We start from the raw sequence: 14,971 nt of genomic DNA, 5'->3' as shown, positions 1-14,971 counted from the left end.
ACTATGAGTTTGTGTGTTTTTCTGTGATTTCAGGTATTTTCTGGCTGAAATTGAGGGAGCTGAGCAAAAATCTGAATTAGGCTAAAAAAGGACTGCTGATGCTGTTGGATCCTGACCTCCCTGCACTCGAAATAGATTTTCTGGAGCTACAGGAGTCCAATTGGCGCGCTCTCAACGGCGTTGGAAAGTAGACATCCAGGGCTTTCCAGAACTATATAATAGTCCATACTTTGCGCGAAGATAGATGATGTAACTTGGCGTTGAACTCCAAGTACATGCTACTGTCTGGAGTTAAACGCCAGAAACACATCATGATCCGGAGTTGAATGTCCAAAACACGTTATAACTTGAAGTTCAACTCCAAGAAAAGCCTCAGTTCGTGGATAGCTTTAGTCTCAGCCCCAGCACACACCAAGTGGGCCCCAGAAGTGGATTTCTGCATTAATTATCTTAGTTTACTCATATTCTGCAAACCTAGGTTACTAGTTTACTATTTAAACAACTTTTAGAGAATTATTTTGGACATTATGACATTTTTCTGATCTGAATTATATACTTTTTGACGGCATGAGTCTCTAAACTCCATTGTTGGCGGTGAGGAGCTCTGCAGCGTCTCGATGAATTAATACAATTACCTTTGTTTTCCATTCAAACACGCTTGTTCCTATCTAAGATGTCCATTCGTGCTTAAACATGAAGAAGGTGATGATCCGTGACACTCATCACCTTCCTCAGATTCATGAACGTGTGTCTGACAACCACCTCCGTTCTACATCAGATTGAATTAGCTTCTCTTAGATTCCTTAATCAGAATCTTCGTGGTATAAGCTAGAATTGATGGCGGCCACTCTTGAGGATCCGGAAAGTCTAAACCTTGTCTGTGGTATTCCGAGTAGGATTCAAGGATTGAATGGCTGTGTTCAAACTCGCGATTGCTGGGCGTGATGACAAACACAAAAGGATCAATGGATCCTATTCCAACATGATCGAGAACCAACAGCTGATTAGCCGTGCTGTGACAGAGCATCTGGACCGTTTTCACTGAGAGGATGGGAGGTAGCCACTGACAATGGCGACACCCTACATACAGCTTGCCATGGAAGGAGCCTTGCGTTTGTTGAAGGATTTCAAGGAAGAGTTGAAGTTCAAAGGACAAAGCATCTCCAAAATCCCAACATACTCTTCATTACTGCATAACAAGTATTTATTTTATGCCCTTTTCCCTTTCTTCACTAAACTTGAAAAACACTGTTGTTGGCATCCTGACTAAGATTAATAAAATAAATATAGCTTGCTTCAAACCAATAATCTCCGTGGGATCGACCCTTACTCACGTAAGGTATTACTTGGACGACCCAGTGCACTTGCTGGTTAGTTGTACGGATTGCAAATTGGTGCACCAATCCACTATCAAAAAGCTTGGGTTGACTGAAGAAGTCAAACCAACCTGGATATGTCTCCAACTTGCTGATGGCTCCATTAAATGTCCATCAGGCATAATTGAGGACATGCTTGTCAAGGTTGGGCCATTCGCCTTTCCAACTGACTTTGTAGTGCTGGAAATGGAGGAGCACAAGAGTGCAACTCTCATCTTAGGAAGACCCTTCCTAGCAACTGGACGAACTCTCATTGATGTACAAAAAGGGGAAGTGACCCTGAGAGTCAATGAGGATGAGTTCAAGTTGAATGCTGTCAAAGCTATGCAGCATCCAAACACATCAAATGACTGCATGAGCGCTGACATTATTGACTCTTTAGTGGAAGAGATCAATATGACTGAGAGTCTCGAATCTGAGCTTGAGAATATCTTTAAAGATGTTCAGCCTAACCTGGAGGAACCAGAGGAAATACAAGAACCTCTGAAAATTCCTCAAAAAGAGGATAAACCTCCTGGACCCGAGCTCAAGCCACTACCACCATCCCTGAAGTATGCATTTCTGGGAGAAGGTTACACTTTTCCAGTGATTATAAGCTCTGCTTTAAACTCACAGGAAGAGGAAGCACTAATTCAAGTGCTAAGGACACATAAGACAGCTCTTGGGTGGTCTATAAGTGATCTTAAGGGCATTAGCCCAGCAAGATGCATGCACAAGATCCTATTGGAAGATAATGCCAAGCCAGTGGTTCAACCACAGAGGCGGCTAAATCCAGCCATGAAGGAGGTGGTGCAGAAAGAGGTCAATAAGTTACTAGAGGCTGGGATTATTTATCCTATTTCTGATAGCCCCTGGGTGAGCCCTGTCCAAGTTGTCCCCTAGAAGGGAGGCATGACAGTGGTTCATAATGAAAAAAATGAACTGGTTCCCACAAGAACAGTTACAGGGTGGCATATGTGTATTGACTACAGAAGGCTCAATACAGCCACCAGAAAGGATCATTTTCCTTTACCATTCATAGACCAAATGCTAGAAAGACTAGCTGGTCATGATTATTGCTGCTTTTTGGATGGCTATTCAGGTTACAACCAAATTGCCGTAGATCCTCAAGACCAAGAGAAGACAGCATTCACTTGCCCTTCTGGCATGTTTGCCTACAGAAGAATGCCTTTTGGTCTGTGTAATGCACCTGCAACTTTTCAGAGATGCATGCTATCCATCTTCTCTGATATGGTAGAGATGTTCCTGGAAGTCTTCATGGATGACTTCTCAGTATATGGAGACTCATTGAGCTCCTGTCTTAATCATCTAGCACTTTTCTTGAAAAGGTGCCAAGAGACTAACCTAGTCTCAAACTGGGTGAAATGTCACTTTATGGTGACTGAAGAAATTGTCCTTGGGCACAAAATTTCAAGCAAGGAAATAGAGGTGGATCAAGCAAAGATAGAAGTAATTGAAAAATTACCACCACCTACCAATGTTAAGGCAATCAGAAGCTTTCTAGGGCATGCAGGATTTTACAGAAGGTTCATAAAGGACTTTTCAAAAATTGCAAAACCTCTAAGCAACCTGCTAGCTGCTGACACGCCATTTGTGTTTGACACAGAGTGTCTGCAGGCGTTTGAGACCCTGAAAGCCAAGCTGGTCATAGCACCAGTCATCTCTGCACCAGATTGGACATCACCATTTGAACTAATATGTGATGCAAGTGACCATGCCATTGGTACAGTATTGGGACAGAGGCACAACAAGCTTCTGCACATCATTTATTATGCTAGCCGTGTTCTAAATGATGCACAGAAGAATTACACAACCACAGAAAAAGAGTTACTTGCAGTGGTTTATGCCATTGACAAGTTTATATCCTATTTAGTAGGGTCAAAAGTGATTGTGTACACTGACCATGCTGCTCTTAAATACTTACTCACAAAGCAGGATTTAAAACCCAGGCTCATAAGGTGGGTGTTGCTTCTGCAAGAGTTCGATATAGAAATAAGAGACAGAAAAAGGACAGAGAACCAGGTAGCTGATCATCTGTCCCGAATAGAACCAGTAGCTGGGGTGTCCCTCCGCTCTACTGAGATCTCTGAGACCTTTCCAGATGAGCAATTCTTTGCCATTCAAGAAGCTCCATGGTTTGCAGACATTACAAACTATAAAGCTGTGAGGTTCATACCCCAGAAGTACAGTAGAGTGCAAAGAAAAAAATTAATTTCAGATGCCAAGTACTACTTATGGGATGAGTCATATCTCTTTAAGAGATGTGCAGACGGAATGATCCGCAGATGTGTACCTAGAGAGGAAGCACAAAGGATCCTATGGCATTGTCATGGATCGCAGTATGGGGGACATTTCGGAAGTGAGCGAACAACCACTAAGGTCCTCCAATGTGGCTTCTACTAGCCTACTCTTTATAGGGATGCCCGAGAGTTTGTGCGTAACTGTGACAGTTGCCAAAGAGCTGGTAACTTGCCTCATGGTTACGCCATGCCTCAACAACGGATCTTAGAGATTGAGTTGTTTGATATATGGGGTATTGACTTCATGGGTCCCTTCCCACCATCATACTCAAACACTTATATTCTTGTGGCAGTAGACTATGTATCTAAATGGGTAGAAGCAATTGCCACTCCCAATAATGATACTAAGACCGTGCTGAAATTCCTCCAGAAATATATCTTCAGCAGGTTTGGTGTTCCCAGAGTACTAATCAGTGATGGGGGCGCTCATTTTTGTAATAAACAACTGTACTCTGCTGTGGTCCGATATGGAATTAGCCATAAAGTAGCAACTCCGTATCATCCAAAGATAAATGGGCAAGCTGAAGTCTCTAATGGAGAGCTAAAAAGAATTGGGCAAAGAGCTTGGATGATGCTCTGTGGGCATACAGAACAGCATTCAAGACTCCTATAGGTACATCTCCATACCAACTTGTGTATGGGAAGGCCTGTCATCTGCCCATGGAACTGGAACATAAATCCTACTGGGCAACCAGATTCCTAAACATGGATGCTAAGTTAGCTGGTGAAAAAAGATTGCTCCAGCTAAATGAGCTAGAGGAGTTCAGACTCAGTGCCTTTGAAAATGTAAAAATTTATAAGCAAAAGGCAAAGAAGTGGCATGACAAGAAGTTGCCATCCAGAGTCTTTGAGCCAGGACAAAAAGTTTTACTCTTCAACTCTAGGCTCAGACTATTCCCAGGAAAACTTAAATCCTGGTGGAGGGGCCCATATGTGATTACAGGAGTCTCACCATATGGATATGTTGAGCTTCAGGATATTGATTCTGAGAAAAAGTTCATTGTTAATGGACAGAGAATCAAACATTATCTTGAAAGTAATTTTGATCAGGAATGCTCAAAATTGAGGCTTGAATGAGTCTCAGTAAAGGTCCAGCTAAAGACAATAAAGAAGCGCTTGCTGGGAGGCAACCCAGTCATTAGCAGGTTATCTGTTTTGTTTATGTTTGATACATATTCTTCAAGGTTGATCATCGAAATTGAAGGAATTCACAGAGTTACAGAAGGATTCAGTGAAAAAAGCAGAGAAAAGGAGCTTGCTGGCAAGAAAACACCAGTAAAGGGTACTCTGGGCGTTAAACGCCAGAATGGATACCATTCTGGGCATTTAACGCCAGTAAAGGTACCATTTTGGGCGTTAAATGCCAGAATGGGCACCATTCTCGGCGTTTAACGCCAGAATTGCAGCATCCTGGGCGTTTAGCAAAACGCCCAGTGATGAAGGGGTTTCTGGCGTTTAACGCCAGCCAGGGTATACCTGGCTGGGCCTTAAACGCCCATAATGGCCACTATTTGGGCGTTAAACACGAGAATGGATACTGTTCCGAGGGTTACCTGAAACGTGTAGCTCGGTCGTCTGGTGAGGCCCGAGGTGGGGGTTCAGGGACCCGAGCTTGATGTGCGGAGTGGTTGGTGGTTGTACCTGCAATGACACTCCGATGCTTAAGTTAGCATGGGTCCAAGCAGATATGTGTAGAATGTGGAATGAATCTCATACCTGGGTGCTCCAGTGTATTTATAGTAGTTGGCCGTGATCTTCCCTGGATAAGATATTCTTATCTTATCTTATCTTTTTGGGAGTTTTATCTCTATCTTTGTGGAACCGCCTTTTCTGGGCCCTTTCGGCCTTTAGGCTTTGGGCTGCGTTCCTTTTGATGGGCCTTCCTTTGCTTCATTTGTCCGAGGTCCGATCTTTAGGCGTGGGCCTTAGGACGAGGTCGGACCTTTTATGGATTTGCCGAGTTGGAGGAGCCCGGTCAGGGTATGAACAGTGCCCCTGCCCGAGTTTGTCCTTTTTGGGAGGTCGAGCTCGGGCATAGTAGTTTTTCAAAATTTCAAAAAATGGCCGTTCCTGCATTTATTGCATTTTACCGTTTTTTCCTTGATTTCCGTTCGGGCCCTGTGAAGGCTTTATTTATTTGCCCCTTTCCTCCTTTTCTGAGTTTTGTTTTTCTTTATCCTTTTTCGAGCACTGCTTCTTCTTTCTCTTTGCTCTGTTTCCCCGAATCTCTCCGTGTGTCTTTCTGGGGTTTTTCTCTGTGCCGCCGTTTCATTCTCCTTGCTCCGGAGCTTGTCGTCTTCGTTTCCTTTTTCCAGGTTTGTTCCCATTTTTCTCTTTTCTTGTGCACATATGCTTCTGTTCTTTGTGTGGCTCTTGTTTCTTTTTCTTTATGCCTGGGTTGCCCCGAAAAGAGGCGCCGCCATTGCTTGTTGTTTGTATATGGGGGAGGCTCTTTTTGTTCTCTGGTATTTTTAGTTCCGGGTTGCCGCATTTTCTTTCGTGGGGTTCTTTGTTTCTTGCATTGCTTGAATGGGTTTTCGCTGTCTTCTTTATGTGATTTTTGCTTGCTGTTGTATTCTTCTTTGTAGGTAAGAATTTTATGTCTCGAAAGGTTCTTCAAGCGATGTCGACTAAAATTCCATGTGGTCTTGATTGGGTAGACCCTTCTCCTCTAAGAGTCCCTTCTGTGGTAGATTCTGAGTATCTAGTTAGGTTCCGTAGGCATTGTAGCATATGTGAGAATAGAGAGTCTGAGAGGGATTATGAACTAGTAGCCCCGGATTCCGAGGAGAGAGTGTGCTTCCCGCCCCTAGATAGTTCCGAGAAGCTCTTCTTTTATGCTTATGATTGTTTTTTCTCTAAGCTGAATGTCCGACTTCCCTTTACCGATCTGGAGTCCGAGGTGTTATGGTCTTGTAATCTTGCTCCTACGCAGCTCCATCCAAATTCTTGGGCGTTTTTAAAGCTGTTTCAACTTTTGTGTCAGTTTTTGGGCGTTGCTCCCTCTATTTCTCTTTTCTCCTATTTGTTTGTGTTGACGAAGCCGGGGTCGGGTGGAGGAAAGGTATCTTGGGTCTCTTTTAGGGCTAACCAGGGAAGGAAGTTTTGTACCCTGTATGATGAGTCCTTTCACGATTTTAAGAACTTTTATTTCAAGGTCCGGGCTACTGGAGACGTCCGACCTTTCCTTCTAGATGAGAGTGGGGAGCCTTCTTTTCCTCTTTGTTGGCAGGAGAATGTAGTGTCTACTAAGTATACCTTTGAGAGTCTAGATGAGGTGGAGCAGGCTTTTGTGGGTGTGGTAAGCAGTTTATGGGGTCGGGCACCTCACTTGGACACGAAGAAAATGTTGGGAGATCCAAGCCTTCTCCGTTCCGAGTTAGGTAGTTCCCGACCTCTCCAAGACTCATCTTTTTCAGTATTTTGGCTTTGTTTGTTTTGGTGGATTTTTCTGTTGTGGTAATCCTTTTCTTTTATTTCTGCAGAGATGTCTTCTCAGGCGGATTCCATGAAGTACCTTCGTCGGACGAAGAAGTCTGTGGCCGCTCGAAATATTGAGGCTGTGGAGGCTTCTGCCCAATCTTCTCCGAAGAAGACTACTGTGGGTGTCACTACTCGGTCGAAGACTATTCCGACTCCCCAGTTCCGACCTGTAAATCAAGATCCTCCGACCTCTGGACCCGGTCACTCTTCCCCGCCTTCGTCCTCGGGTCCTCCTCCCAAGAAACAGAAGACCTCTCAAGAGCTTGCGGGTTTTAATGACAAGGATTTTGATGCTCTTGGTTGGATTGAACAGCATATTCTCCCTCAGACCTTTATTTCTACTGATGATGTGTCTATGGAGCACCATTTTCAGTATATGGCGCGGAGTTGTGTCCGGATGGCTAGTCTTCATGCCGCTATTGCCCGGGAGTTCAAGAAATCCCCCATTGGTGCGACCAGTTCCCGACTTGAGAAAGCTCAGTCTGAGCTCGAGAGGTTTAGTAAGCTGAAGGCTGCTAGGATTACTGAACTGGAGGCATCTTTGGAGAAGGAGAAAGCTAAAGCTACCGCGGCTGTGGCGGCGGCGAGTGCATCTGAGGAGATGGTGAAGGCGGCGAAGGAGAGTTATACTCGAACTTTGGCCGAGCTTGTGGAGGCAAAGGAGAAGTTGCAATCCGCTCAGGATGATTTTTACGAGCTAGAAGGGCATGTGGCTAAGGGTATGGATGCTATGTATGAGAATTTGAAGGCTCAGGTCCGGGTTCTTGCCCCTGACCTGGATCTGAGTTTATTTAGTATGGATAATATTGTCGTGGAGGGAAGGATTGTTCCTGCTCCCAATGAGGATGAGGTTCCGGTGTCTGACCCCGAAGTTCCGGTTGCGAACCCGACCTCACCTCCGACCGGGGAGGAGTCTGGTGTGGAGGTTTTAAACCGAGATGACGGTGCTGTCAAGGCTGTCCCGATTTCTATGGTTCTTCCTCCGCAGCCTCCTACTGATGTGGAGTCCGGAAAGGATCTTGATTCTCTGTAATCCTTTGTCTTTGGTTTTGTGCCCGGCCTGTGGGCTCTTTTTTGGATGGTTTAAATACTTTGAACACCTTTTTGCTATTAGCTACTTGTAGTAACTTTTTAGCTTATTATGTGGTGTTTTGTTTGCGTTTTGGCTTGTAGTTCCGCTTTTATGCTTTCTAGTTGTTTTTTGGATAACAACCTTTTAGCTAGCGCTTTTTGGAACTTTTTTTTACCAATTGATTTCGTTTTTTCGCTTGTACTTTTTAGTTGTTTTTGTATAGCAACCTTTTAGTAAGCGTTTTTCGAAATCCTTGTTTTCTTTGGCCTTTTCGCCGTTTTAAGGCTTCTTCTTGTATCCGGGCTTTTACTCGGACTTTGGTGTATTCCCTTTGTTGGGTCCGACCTTGTTATTTGGTCGGTTCTTTAAGTTATTTTTGCAACTTCTTTTATTTTGGCTTTTGAGCCTTTTCAGAGTTGCTTTATAACTTCTCACATTAATTTGAACCTCGTCGCTTTTATCTTTGCCGACCTTGTGTGGTCTCTTGGCAAATGATTTTTTGCGTTTTGCCGAGCATAAATTAATGCGCCTTGGCGGGATACTTTTCAGGATTTGTTTTATCACGAGAAGGGAAAAAGAAAAGAAAAAGAAAAATTCGATTAGTATTAAAAAAGAAAAGAATATTTACAGAGTGTTTACCCTTGGCTAGGTCGGGTGTTTTTCTTGTCCGGGTGTCTCATTAAAAAACCCTTGTAGGGAAAAAGAGTACACCTCGGGTTATCTTTAGCTGTAGTATCGTCTTAGATTACAGGCGTGCCAGGCCCTGGGCAACTCATTGCCTTCTAGGTCAGATACTTTGTAATAGCCTGTTCCTAAGACTTCTGTTACCTTGTAGGGCCCTTTCCAATTTGCAGCTAGCTTTCCTTCTCCCGACTTTTGTGTTCCGATGTCATTTCGGATTAGAATCAGGTCGTGAACGGAGAAGCTTCGTTTTATTACTTTCTGATTGTATCTGAGGGCCGTTCGTCGTTTTAAGGCTTCTTCTCGGATCCGAGCTCTTTCTCGGACCTCGGGGAGGAGGTCGAGTTCTTCCCTTTGTGCCTGTGGGTTACCTTTTTCGTTGTAGAAGATGGTTCTAGGTGACCCTTCATCTATTTCGATAGGAATCATTGCCTCCATCCCATAAGCTAGTCGGAATGGTGATTCTCCCGTTGTAGAGTGTGGAGTTGTCCGATATGCCCATAGCACCTGGGGGAGCTCCTCGGCCCATGCCCCTTTGGCCTCTTGGAGTCTTCGTTTTAACCCGGCCAAGATGACTTTATTTGCAGCCTCCGCTTGTCCATTGGCTTGTGGGTGCTCGACTGAGGTGAATTGCTGTTTGATTTTTAGTTCGGCCACCAGGTTCTGAAAACTTGTGTCCGTGAACTGTGTTCCATTGTCTGTTGTGATGGAGTAGGGGACTCCGAACCTTGTGACGATGTTTTTGTATAGGTATTTGCGGCTTTTCTGGGCCGTGATGGTGGCTAAGGGTTCAGCTTCGATCCACTTTGTGAAGTAGTCGACCCCTACTATGAGGTATTTGACTTGCCCCGGTCCTTGGGGGAACGGGCCGAGTAGGTCAAGTCCCCATTTTGCGAAGGGCCATGGTGCGGTGATGCTGATAAGGTCTTCGGGTGGTGCCTTGTGAAAATTGGCATGTTTTTGGCAGGGGGGGCATATTTTCACAAAATCTGTTGCGTCTCTTTGCAAGGTCGGCCAGTAGAACCCGGCTCGGACTACTTTCTTGGATAATGCCCGAGCTCCGAGGTGGTTCCCACACATGCCTCCGTGGACTTCTTCGAGGACGTTCTTTGTTTCTAAGGTCGGGACGCACCTAAGCAGGGGGTTTGAGAATCCTCTTCTATATAATACGTCGTGAATTAGTGTATAATTCTGGGCGTCTTTCATGAGTCTTTTAGCTTTCTTTCTTTCGGCGGGGAGAGTTCCCGACTTCAGATAGCCGAGTATGGGGGTCATCCATCCTTGCTGTTGGTTGGATATATTTAGCGTTTCTTCCTCTTTTAGCACGGAGGGAGATCGTAAGGTTTCCTGGAGGAGACTTCTGTTGTTGCCTCCGGGCTTGGTGCTGGCAAGCTTTGAGAGGGCGTCTGCCCGGGCGTTTTGTTCCCGAGGTATGTGCTGGATCTGTATTTCTGAAAAGTGGCGTAATTGCGCCTGTGTTTGGTCCAGGTATTTTTTCATAGTTGGGTCTTTGGCCTGGTAGCTTCCATTTACTTGTGACGTGACGACCTGGGAGTCGCTGAAGATCATAATTCTCTGGGCTCCGACCTCTTCGGCTAGTTTTAGACCTGCTAGTAGGGCCTCGTATTCGGCTTGGTTGTTTGATGCCTGGAACTCGAATTTTAGGGATAGTTCTATCCGCGTTCCTTGGTCGCTTTCGAGTATAACCCCGGCTCCGCTTCCTGTTTTGTTTGAGGACCCGTCGACATACAGATTCCATGAGAGTGGGGTTCCAGGGGTCTCAGTGTATTCTTGCGATGAAGTCGGCTAGATACTGAGATTTTATGGCAGTCCGGGTTTCATAGTGGAGGTCGAACTCGGACAGTTCCACCGCCCATTGCAGTATTCGTCCTACCAGGTCTGTTTTTTGGAGGATGTGCCTCATGGGTTGGTTTGTCCGGACTTTGATGGTGTGGGCTTGAAAGTAGGGACGGAGCCTCCGAGCTGTGAACACTAGGGCGTAGGCGAATTTTTCTATCTTCTGGTAGTTTAATTCGGCCCCTTGTAGTGCCTTGCTTACAAAGTATATGGGGTGTTGTCCTTGGTCATTTTCTCGTATTAATGCTGAAGCGACTGCTCGATGTCCAACCGAGAGGTATAGTACGAGCTCCTCTCCTTTTAAAGGTCGGGTTAGGATTGGTGGCTGCCCGAGGAATTCCTTGAATTCTTGAAAGGCTTTTTCGCACTCCGGGGTCCATGAGAAGGGTTTCCCTTTCTTTAGGAGTGAGTAGAGAGGTAGTGACTTTATTGCTGATCCTGCCAAGAATCTTGATAGGGCGGCTAGCCTTCCATTCAGTTGTTGTACTTCCTTGACACACGTCGGGCTCCTCATATTGAGTATCGCTTGGCGTTTGTCCGGGTTTGCTTCGATGCCCCTTTGAGTCAGCATGAAGCCTAAGAACTTTCCGGCTTCTGCGGCGAAGGTGCACTTTGTCGGGTTAAGCCTCATGTTGTGTTTTCTGAGGGTGCCGAAGATACTGGTGAGGTCGGTCAGCAAGTTTTTGTCTTCTTGTGTCTTTACCAGCATGTCGTCGACGTACACCTCTAGCTGTAGTCCGATGTGTTCTGAGAACACTTTGTTCATTAGCCTCTGGTAAGTTGCCCCTGCGTTCTTCAGCCCGAAGGGCACCACTACGTAGCAGTAGTTTGCCCTTGGGGTTATGAACGAGGTCTTTTCTTGGTCGGGTCCGTACATCGGGATTTGATTGTATCCCGAGTATGCATCCATGAAGGAGAGATATCTATAGCCTGAGGCTGCGTCTACCAAGGCGTCGATGTTTGGTAGTGGATATGGGTCTTTGGGGCAAGCTTTGTTGAGATCTGTGTAATCGACGCACATCCTCCATTTTCCGTTGGGCTTTTTTACTAGGACCACGTTTGCGAGCCATAGGGGGTACTTAACTTCCCTAATGAACCCTGCGTCTAGCAGTGCTTGTACTTGTTCTTCTATTGCTTGCATGCGCTCGGGTCCGAGCATCCGGCGTCTTTGTTGGACAGGTCTGGATCCCGGGTATACTGATAGCTTATGGCACATCAGGTCGGGGCTTATGCCTGGCATGTCGGAGGCTTTCCAGGCGAAGAGGTCGGAATTCTCCCTTAAGAGGGTTATGAGTTCCTCTTTTAGGCCTGCTTCGAGGTTTGCTCCTATGTTTGTTATTTTTTCAGGTGTGTTCCCAATCTGGACTTTTTCGGTTTCTCCCTCTGGTTGTGGCCGAAGATCTTCTCGGGCTTGAACTCGTCCGAGTTCTATTGTGTTGATCTCTTTCCCTTTTAGGCTCAGGCTTTCGTTGTAGCATCGCCGCGCTAGTTTTTGGTCGCCTTTTAGGGTAGCGATTCCTTTTGCGGTAGGGAATTTCATACAGAGGTGTGGGGTCGAGACTATAGCTGCCAGTCTGTTTAGGGTTGGTCGCCCAATGAGGGCATTGTATGCTGAAGTGACGTCGACTATAATGTAGTCGATGCTTAATTTTTTAGATTGCTCGCCTCTTCCAAAGGTAGTGTGTAGCGAGATGTATCCTAAGGGATGGATCGGGGTGTCCCCTAGTCCAAATAGGTCGGTGGGATAGGCCTTTAGCTCTTTCTCTTCAAGTCCGAGCTTGTCGAAGGCCGCTTTGAACAGGATATCTGCTGAGCTTCCCTGGTCAATCAGGGTTCGATGTAAGTTGGCGTTTGCTAGGATAATGGTGATTACCATTGGATCATCGTGCCCGGGTATTATCCCTTGAGCATCTTCTCGGGTAAATGAGATAGTAGGTAATTCGGGCAGGGGACTGTCTTCTCGGACGTGATAGACTTCTTCGAGGTGTCTTTTTCGCAAGGATCTGGATGTTCCTCTGCCTGCAAAACCTCCATTTATCATGTGAACATGTCTTTCAGGGGTTCGCGGGGTTTGTTCGGCCCGATCTTCGTTGTCTCCCCGCCTTCTCTTTCTGGTCTCTACTCCTTTCTCTGCTATGTATCTGTCGAGTTTTCCTTCTCTGGCTAGCTTTTCTATAACGTTTTTTAGGTCGTAGCAGTCGTTAGTAGAATGTCCGTAGAGCTTGTGATATTCACAGTATTCGGACCGATCTCTTCCCGCTCTCTTGTGTTTTAGCGGTCGGGGCGGTGGGATCTTTTCGGTGTGGCATACTTCTCTGTAGACGTCTACTAGGGAGACTCGGAGGGGGGTGTAGTTGTGGTACTTCCGTGGTTTGTCCGAGTTGGGGTCTTCTTTCTTCTTCTGTTCCCGATCCCGATCTCGGAGTGGGTAGGTTGATTCCTTCCTAGAAGAGTCTCTTAGCTGGGAGGTTTCCTCCATGTTGATATATTTTTCTGCCCGCTCCTGCACCTCGTATAGGGAGGTCGGGTATCGTTTGGATAGGGATTGGCTAAATGGTCCTTCTTTTAGGCCGTTTGCTAGTCCCATGATGGCTGCTTCAGTGGGCAAGTGTTGTATGTCCAGGCAGGCTTTGTTGAATCGCTCCATGTATTCTCGGAGAGTTTCTTGGTTACCTTGCTTGATCCCGAGTAGACTGGGGGCATGTTTTGTCTTGTCCTTTTGAATAGAGAACCTTGTTAGGAATTTTTTGGTCAGGTCTTCGAAGCTGGTGATTGATCTTGGTGGCAGATTGTCGAACCACTTCATGGCTGACTTGGTGAGAGTGGTGGGGAAGGCTTTGCACCGAATTGCGTCGGAGGCGTCGACTAGGTACATTCTGCTTCTGAAGTTGCTGAGGTGATGACTGGGATCGGTGGTGCCGTCGTAGAGGTCCATATCGGGTGGTTTGAAGTTTCGCGGTACCTTCTCCTTCATGATCTCTCGCGTGAAGGGATCATGGTTGCTTTCGGGGGTGGAGCCGCGTTCTGTTCGGTCTTTCAGGTTGGCCTCTATTTTCCGCAATTTTTCTTCTAATTCTCTGCGCTTTCGAGTCTCCCTTCTCAGATCTTGTTCAGTTTCTTTCTGCTTCTTTATGTCCTCTTCGAGTTGTTTCAGTCGGTCTTGTTGTGCCCGGACTGTTTCTAGAATCTCCGAGTTCTTCTCTTTTTCGGAATTTTGTGGATCTTTGTTTGGGAGTGATGTCTTTGGGCGATTCTGTTTGTTTCCTCCTAGAGTGCGTGGTGATAGAGGGCTGTCCGGTCGTTCTCCGGTGTCAATTTCGTCCTCTTGTTCAGATGCAGCGTGGTCATTGTTGAGAGGGTCGTCCGCCATGATAGAGGGATGACTTCCAGGTTCCCCGGCAACGGCGCCAATGTTCCGAGGGTTACCTGAAACGTGTAGCTCGGTCGTCTGGTGAGGCCCGAGGTGGGGGTTCAGGGACCCGAGCTTGATGTGCGGAGTGGTTGGTGGTTGTACCTGCAATGACACTCCGATGCTTAAGTTAGCATGGGTCCAAGCAGATATGTGTAGAATGTGGAATGAATCTCATACCTGGGTGCTCCAGTGTATTTATAGTAGTTGGCCGTGATCTTCCCTGGATAAGATATTCTTATCTTATCTTATCTTTTTGGGAGTTTTATCTCTATCTTTGTGGAACCGCCTTTTCTGGGCCCTTTCGGCCTTTAGGCTTTGGGCTGCGTTCCTTTTGATGGGCCTTCCTTTGCTTTATTTGTCCGAGGTCCGATCTTTAGGCGTGGGCCTTAGGACGAGGTCGGACCTTTTATGGATTTGCCGAGTTGGAGGAGCCCGGTCAGGGTATGAACAGATACCATTCTAGGCGTTTAACGCCAAAAAGGTAGGAGACAGAGATTTTGTTTTCCACTTTCTTGTTTTAATCCATAATTTTCTGCATAAACACATTACAAACTTTCATCATTCACCTTCAAATTTCAGAAATTAAACAATTTTCCAAATCATTCTTCAAATCTCTTTCAAATCCCTTCCAAATCTTCTTCAAAAACTCAAATATCTTCTCAAATTCGTTCCATATCTTCTCAAATCTCCCTCAAAATTTTTGAAATCTCTTCCCCTCCCTTATAAATACACGTTCGGCCATCCCCCTCTCCCCACTATTCGAATTTGCTTTCCCCCTCTCTCTCCTCTT

General features: G+C 45.9%; 1 pseudogene; it reads left to right on the top strand.

Moving 5' to 3' along the window:
• The window catches only part of LOC130975113 (uncharacterized), a 67,683-nt pseudogene that overhangs the window by 13,851 nt on the left and 38,861 nt on the right, over window positions 1–14,971 (top strand).

The sequence above is a fragment of the Arachis stenosperma genome, chromosome 4 (genome assembly GCF_014773155.1).
Source record: "Arachis stenosperma cultivar V10309 chromosome 4, arast.V10309.gnm1.PFL2, whole genome shotgun sequence".
Lineage (NCBI taxonomy): Eukaryota > Viridiplantae > Streptophyta > Magnoliopsida > Fabales > Fabaceae > Arachis > Arachis stenosperma.
Note: the sequence above shows the minus strand (reverse complement) of the source record. Positions and strands in the feature narration are given on the sequence as shown.